The following is an 8793-nucleotide window of genomic DNA, read 5'->3' as shown; positions in this document are numbered from 1 at the left end:
TTTCTAAATATTGACATAGGCATCAAGTTGATACTCGCACCTAAGTCACATAGTGCCTTACCACAATATGTTGCTCCAGTGTTGCAAGGTATGGTAAAACATCCAGGATCCTTCAATTTTGGGGGTAGTTTGTCCTAAAGATATGCACTACATTCCTTCGTCAAAGCTACTGTCTCAAATTCTCTGAGTCTTTAGTTTTTAGACAGGATATCCTTCATGAATTTGACGTAGTTCGGCATTTGCTCAAGTGCTTCAACCAACAAGATGTTGATATGAAGTTGCTTGAGTTCATTTAGGAACTTCTTAAATTGAATCTCCTGCTTCTGCTTTTGAAGTCTTTAAGGGTAGGGTGGTGGTGGTTTCTTTACTGGAACTGGTTGATTCGTCTTCTGTGGCAATTCTGCATCTGACGAGGTTGTTAGTTGATCATAATTAGCTGGTTCTGAAATTACCTTGTTAGGTTTTGTAGATTTTGGTTCTTGTGAAACTAGAATTTCAACGCTCGGTTGAACTTCCTCTAATTCTTGAGCATCAGCTTGCTCCTTTTCAGCTAAAATGGTGTTAGGCTCTACTGTTTTTTCACTCCTCAATGTTAATGCTTTCCAATGCTCCTTCCCCAGATTCCTCGAATTTTCCATATCACTAGGTAAAGTACCTTGTGGTCGGTTCTTGAGTTTAGTTGCAAGCTGGTCCATTTGGTTTTCTAGGTTTTTCAATGTAACAGCTTGGCTTTGGATTAAGGCGTCATTCTTGGCCATGTATGTCTTCAACAGATGTTCTAAGCCATTGGATGGTTGAGCTTGGGTTGGTTTCTGAACTTTTTGGGGAAAACTTGGTGGCTGGGTCGATCTAGGTTAGGTGTAAGTATTACTAGTTCCAGCTCATTGGTTACTCCAGGAAAAATTAGATTGCAGTCCTTGCCTTCCTCAGTTTTGGTTCTGGTTACCAATATAGTACATGGATTCTGGGTCTGATGGACATTCTTTGAACAAATGTCCTTCCCCACAATAAACACAGGCTATACTTTCAAATTGGGTTGGTGGCTGTGCTGTAAAACTGTTAGACCCATTAGTAGTAAAATTTTTAAGCATTGAGGATATTGATGATACCTGAGATGCGAGTGAAGTAAGAGCGTCTACTTCATGTATTCCAGCAACTCGTCTTCCTAACACTGCTCGGTTGGTTGTCCATTGGTAATTGTTGTTGGCAATCCTCTCAATGATTTCATAAGTCTCGTTATAAGACTTAGAAAGGAGAGCACCATTAGCAGAAGCGTCCATTACCATCCTCGTGTGAGCATTGAGACCATTATAAAATGTCTCAAGTTGGATGCAATGTGGGATTCCATGATGAGGGCATTTTCATAATAACTCTTTGTACCTTTCCCATGCCTCATACAAGGACTCATCGTCCATTTGTTGGAAGACGGTGATCTCGTTCCTCAACTTAGCATTCTTGTTAGGCGGGAAATACTTCATAAGGAATCTTTCTACTAACTCTTGTCATGTGGAAATTGAGTTCGGTGGCAATGAGTTTGACCAGGCTTGAGCTCTGTTCCTCAACGAATATGGGAATAGCTTCAATCGTAATGCATCTTTGGGTACTCCGGCTAACTTGAAAGAATCGTTCATCTCCATAAATAGTCTTAAGTGTAGGTTAGGATCTTCAGTAGGCATTCCACTAAATTGGCCCACTGTCTGAAGCATCTGGAACTTGACTGGCTTTAGCTCGAACTATTGTGCCTCAATTTTGGGTCTCCTAATACCCGAATTAAGATCATTAAATACTGGCACGACATACTATCGTAAAGCTGTATCCCTATCTTCAACAATAAGGATAGGATTTTGAGCAGGGTTTGCTTTGTTTCCTTGGATTGGATTTTCGAAGTTCATCTCTTCGGTCCTCCTCTGATTTGCTTGTCTTCGTCGCTGTCGAAAAGTTCTTTCTATCTCAAGGTCTATAGGGAGTAGGTCAATAATTCAGTCAATACTCATAAACACATGAAATAATCACAAAAAAAAAAATTAATTAAGTTAAAAATTAAATAGAAAAAAAAACCAAAATGTAAACTAACAAATTCATAAATAATGACTTTTTAAAACAGTCCCCGGCAATGGCTCCAAAAACTTGGAACGACAGAAATGTGCAAGTGTACACAATTGCAACAAGTAATAAAGTGACAAGTAAATGTCAAGTTATCATACCTACAGGGACTGTGAAAAGGATTATTTATGAATGCAATTTAAAACATTTTGGTGAAGAAAAATATTTTGTTTAAAGAGGGTGATTAAAAACTTAAGAAAATTAAAATAAATAAAAAATGAAGTAAAAGAGAGTTCTAATGCACGATTTCAAAATAAGATTTAATCAAGATGATATAATAGTGTTGGATTAATTACACTTCTCATCTTAGAATTATTAAACTTATGTTTATGTTGTTATGAATAAAATCATGACAAATTGGTAATTTGCTAACTTATGAACATACTTACATACCAACATCCCTTCATCTCTTGACATATCCCTATGTCAATTCAACCGACTAAACAAATTCTTGTAAGCAAACATGTTAGTGTACATATATACTCATTAAACTGAACTAATCTCTTGCACATCCTTATGTCAATTCAAACGATTAATTAAATCTAACAAGCATATAAAAGACTATGTGAGGTAACAAGGTATCCCTACCTTGAAAAAGTTTAATCACAATAATCTTGCAAGTTATGCAAGACAATAATATCCCTAGATACATTGCTAATTTAACCTTCAGCTACCTTAGAAGAATAAACATGCACTGATCTGTGTCAATTAATTACAATATCAATCCGTTTAAATAATTAATTCATTAGTTACCTCACAGTAGTAACGCAAGAATAATTTAGGTATGATTTTACTTAATCAAGCATTTTATCGAGGCCTATAATAACATAAACACAATTTTAATAATTTAAGAAAACGAAATGCAATCAACCCAACACAAATTAAATTGAAGCTAAGCTGATTAAATTAACCATTCCAACAACATGAATACTCATAGATATGTTCATCATAACAACAACATAAATTAAAGAGATAGAGAACAAGAATCAAATCTGGTGGTTTTCCGAGGCTTGACTTGGTTGCTCCGTTCTTCCTTCTTATTGTCCTCGCCAATCAAGGATTCGATGAACACTCAATTCTGCTCAAAAAATGGTTGAAGAACACCCCTTTTCCAAGGGAAGAAATCAGCACAAGAGCAAGGGATTTGAAATGGAAAAATGAGAGAAAAAGAATGAGAGAAGAGAGAAGTGTTGTGAAATGAATAAGGAATGAATGAGATGCTTTGAATGATCAGCCAAGGAGGGCTTTTATAGCTGAGTGTGGCAGCTGAAATTTGCTAAAAATAGCAGCCAAAGAGCCACCCCTTGGCTGGCCACCTATGTGGCAAAGTTGATGCTTTCAACTTTGCTAAAAATGGCTTGGGGTAAATAAAAAAATCCACCAATTGTGGAGGGGTTTGAATGCAACTTTGACAAGACTTCAAGCACTTCTTTGTAAGCTTAATTAATTATCTAATAAGCTGATTTGGGTTAGCATATGGCCGGTTTTGGGCTGCTCAATCTTTGGCTGGTTCACTTCAATCGATTCGGTTCAATTGGACTAACTTTTCCATAATTAATTAATATTAATTTATTTAGCCCAAATTAAATTGGGTATAAATTAAAATTAATTATATTATGAATTAATACACATGATTGGACCGTCTTATGCTGGAAATTAATTCGCCTCGATACTTCAAATTACTTTTCGATTTTGTGCTTCAAGTAGTGTCTGCCGAGCCATTTTTCGCCCTTTGAGCAATTCTGTCAAAAATAACCAAAATTACTCAAAATTAATTATAAAATTAACTAAAATTCATCATGTTCATATTTGAAGTATAATTTAATTATTTTATAAAAATTAATTATTTTTCGACAAGAATTTAATCGAAACGGTATGATTTTAAGCTAAAAAGGGTATGTAAAAATGCGTAAATTTTCGTGTTTCCAAGTAGCAATCAGCAAAAATCCTTTAACAAATCATCAGTAATAACTAGCTAAGCCCAAAAAGCTTCTGACTTTGGACACATTTCTTGGCGGTTTCCAATCAGCAATTGTCGAAATTTTACTTGGATCAACCCAAATACCATCACTTGAAACGGTATGTCCCAAAAATCTGACCTCTCAGTGCCAAAACTCACTTTTACTGAATTTAGCAAATAACTTATTATCTCTTAATGTCTGCAATACCATCCTTAAGTGCTCGGCATGCTCGAACTTGTCTCGAGAATAAATCAGAATATCATCAATAAACATAATCACAAACTTGTCCAAATACGGTTGAAAAATGCTTTTCATCAAGTCCATAAAAGCAGCAGGTGTATTTGTTAATCTGAAAGGCATAACAAGGAATTCATAGTGTCCATACCTCGTTCTGAAAGCGGTTTTCGGTACATCTGACTCTTTGACTGTCGACTGATAGTAGCCAGATATTAGATCAATCTTCGAGAATACCGTTGCTCCTCTCAACTGATCGAACATGTCATCTATCCTCGGCAAAGGATACTTGTTCTTTATAGTTACCTTGTTGAGTTGTCAGTAATCAATACAAAGTCTCATAGACCCGTCTTTCTTCTTTACAAATAACACTGGAGCACCCCAGGGAGAATAACTCAGTCTCACAAAACCCTTATTTGTCAACTCTTGCAATTGAGCTTTTAATTCTTTCAATTCAGTCGGGGCCATCCTATACGGAGCAATAGATATCAGTGAGGTCCCCAATACTAAATCAATACCAAACTCAACTTCTCTAATAGGTGGTAATCCAGGCAACTCTTTCGGGAACACATTCGGATATTCACAAACTATCGACACTAATTCAATTTTCAATTCAGAAACTTTTGTATTCAACACATAAGCAAGATATGCTTCACACCCTTTTCTTACATATCTTTGGGCAGACATCAAAGAAATCACAACATGTAACTCACCCGACTTATTTGAATCAATCTGAAGAATTTCACCATTTTCACATTTCAGTTCAATAATCTTTCTTTTAGAGTTTACCATAGTATCATGCAGTGTCAACCAATCCATACCCAAAATAACATTGAATTCATCAAATGATAACAACATTAAATTAGCCGAAAAATAGTGACCTCGAATCATCAAGGGACAATTCTTGCAAACTCTATCAACTAACACATGTTTGCCTAAAGGGTTTGACACTCTAACCACAAATTCAGTGAACTCAACAGGTAAGCTCTTACTAGCTACCAATTTCACACAAACATAAGAATGAGTCGAGCTAGGATCAATCAATGCAACTACATTAGTATTATAGAGAGAAAAAGTACCAGTGATAACATCAGGAGATGTCACTTCTTCACGAGCACGGATGGCATAGGCTCTAACAGGTGCTCGAGCTTCGGATCTTACAGTAGTGTCTTTCATCACAGCTTTATTACTAGCTCCATTTCCGGTATTCCTCGGTGGCTTACTCTATTAGCAATATCACTCAGCCTTGTACTTTGAAAATTTTCTTTCTCAACCCTTTCGGGGTAATCTCAGATAAAATGCACTTGAGAGCCACACTTGAAGCAAGCTCGGTCATTCATTCTACACTCACCGGGATGACATCTGCCACAATCTAACAATTAGGTCGTTAGACCTTACATTACCCACACTTGCCATTGAAGTGGCTTGTGATTTAGAACCCGAGTATTGCTTCCCACGACCTCTGTATGAATACCCCGCTGAAACATTCAAACGGGAATACATTTCTTTAGACTTCTTTGATTGAGATGGAAATGACTTACTCATAGGTCTTTTCCCCAAATCTCTAGTTTCAAGATCAGCTTTCTTCTTTTCTTTATTCAACTCATCGACCTTACAGGCTCGCTTAACCAAAACCACAAATTCTTTCAGTTCTAAGATCCCAACTAACATACGAACATCCTCATTCAATCTATCCTCAAACCTCTTGCACATGACAGCCTCGGTGGAAACACACTCGCGAGCATATTTGATAAGTCTGACAAATTCCTGCTCATACTCCGTCACTAACATATGACCCTGTTTCAGCTCAAGAAATTCCTTACGTTTCTGATCTATGAACTGTTGACTAATATATTTCTTTTAGAACTCCTTTTAAAAGAATTACCATGTAACCCTCTCTCTTGGTACCACCGATACCAGTTTATTCCACCGGTGATATGTGGAATCTCTCAAAAGTGAGACGGCACATTTTAAGCACTCATCTGGTGTACAAGACAACTCATCAAATACCCTGATGGATTTTTTGAGCCAAAACTCGGCTCTCTCAGGATCATCATCCACATTAGCTCTAAAATCTTCAACCTTATGCTTTCGGATCTTATCAACCGGGGGCTTGTTCATTCTTACAAATTCCAAAACTTGTGGGCTTACGGGAACCGGTAGAGGAATAGGTGCGGGTGGAAGAGGTTGGGCATTCTAATTTGTTCGAACAAATTTCGTATACCACTCATTCATCATATGAAGAAAGGCTTACCTAGCACCTTATACTTGATTAATCGTTGGGGGTCTACTATCAGACCGTGCTGCCCCTTGAGCAAGAGCCGATGCATTACTTTCAACATCATCAGCCTCAGCTCTATTGGGATCCATTTACTATACGAAAACACAATTTAATATAGCCAGGAGTCATCATACTATCACAATTCATTTATGGCATGTAAAGCTAGACTCGTACACACACTATGTTAGTCCTAGAATTGGCTAAATCGTAGCTCTGATACCACTAAATGTAACACCTCTTACCTGTATTTGACATCGAAACAGGGAACAAGACATTACTAGACTTAACATAAGCAAACATACAAAACTGAGATGTAAATTTCTATCCAAATTTAAAACTTTTCATTTACAATCACATCGTCCCTACAACGAGCCGACGAGACTTAAAACATGCATTGGAAGTAGTTCAGGACTAAACTAAGAACTTTGGAAAATTTCACAATACTTAGAACATTTTTCATGTTTTAAGAGCCACACGCTCGTGTGGGCAGGCCGTGTGGTAACACACGCCCGTGTCCCTAGCCCGTGTAACTCTCTGTTTGTTATCCAAGAACAACTTGAAGTCAAACAGCCAAGGCACACGTCCGTGTGCTTAGGCCGTGTGGTAGATTTATTTTTCATAATTTTTCATAAAATAGGTGCAGATTTCACACGCCTAGGGCACACACCCGTGCCTGAGGCCATGTCATCCACAAGGCCTAGATAGACGCCTCTGTGCCTACTCGTGTGGACAAAAATAAGGCTATTTTCCAAGCCATATTGTCACTCTTCCATGCACAAACCTACACAACAAAACATAGCACCGTTCCAAGTATATACATTCAACTAAATCAGCCACAACCAAGGCATCAATACCTCATTCACATACTATCATTTATCATACATAAACATCACATATACTTCAACTCAAATCATGCAATTTTCCATATCCATGAAAGACTTCATCATAAGCATATATACTTAAATCAATATTAGCCAATTTCAATGGCCATTACAAAATGAATTATCAACCATCATAAACTAATGCATTTGGCCAATCAATTATGACACATAACAAAATGACCAAGTCCCTATACATGCTATAACTCAAAATATTGAAGTCATTGGTACCCAAAATGTTAAGTTGATACTGTGACTGGATCTCCAACATCTCCGATCCTCAAGCTAGCTTGGTGACACTATAAGACAAGGGAAAAGAAAGGGAGTAAGCTTTAAAGCTTAGTAAGTTCCCATGCAAATAATAAGCATTATAAACTTACATTTAACATACAATTAACTTGAAGTAAATTAATATAAATGTCATTATAAATCTCACAATCCAACTTCCTCAATCACAACCTTACTGAGGGATTCATCACATATCAAGCTCATTAAGCAAGAGTTTTATGTACATACCTGTACCAATTTACCACATACCATAGTCTTTCACAACTTTGACATTCTCGTTTCAATTCCCGTTGAACCACTTGGAATACTAAAGGATACTCAGGTATCTCGCACGCATAGTACCACACCAATGCCATATCCCAGATATGGTCTTATATGGGATCTCGTTTCGATGCCAATAGCCCAGCTATGGTCTTATACAAAATCTCATATCCCAGATATGGTCTTACACAAAATCTCACAATTATGTCATATCCCAGATATGGTCTTACACATAGTCTCTGTAACCCTAATGTCATGACATTTGTATTCTATCTATTCCTAAGGTTCAATCGGGATTTCACGCTTGTCGTAACTTAGTCGAACACGCTCAATGGTCGAACATAATTCATACAATAGTAAAGCATTTAAATTATAATTAAAGCAATGCATTATTTACATAAGAACTTACCTCGGTACAAAAATAGTAGGAAATGGACCTAATTGTCAAATACTTTGTTTTTTCCCCGATCTAGGTCTAAACCTTGTTTCTCTTGATCTATAATAGAAAATTTAACTCACTCATTATTCACATTACTCAATTCAGTCCAAAAATTACATTATGGAAAAATTATATTTTTGCTTGTGAACTTTGACATATTTATATTTTAGTCCTTAGGCTCGTAAATTGAAATGTATTTAATTTCTTTGTTACCCAAGCCTAGCCGAACCATATACATACTCATATTAGCCTACATTTTTCATCAAATCACATCTTACTACACATTTTATAACTTTTTACAAATAGGTACTTTTCTGTATTTTCATAAAAAATCACTTAGTAAAAGTT

General features: G+C 36.6%; 1 non-coding gene across 1 annotated transcript; it reads left to right on the top strand.

Moving 5' to 3' along the window:
• Positions 1-1341: 1341 nt before the first annotated feature.
• On the top strand, positions 1342-1448 carry LOC128294655 (small nucleolar RNA R71). Its single transcript, XR_008284963.1, has one exon. It is a non-coding gene; the product is annotated as a small nucleolar RNA R71 (small nucleolar RNA).
• Positions 1449-8793: the final 7345 nt, after the last annotated feature.

The sequence above is a fragment of the Gossypium arboreum genome, chromosome 6, assembly GCF_025698485.1.
Source record: "Gossypium arboreum isolate Shixiya-1 chromosome 6, ASM2569848v2, whole genome shotgun sequence".
Classification (NCBI taxonomy): Eukaryota; Viridiplantae; Streptophyta; class Magnoliopsida; order Malvales; family Malvaceae; genus Gossypium; species Gossypium arboreum.
This window is presented reverse-complemented; position numbering and strand designations above follow the sequence as displayed.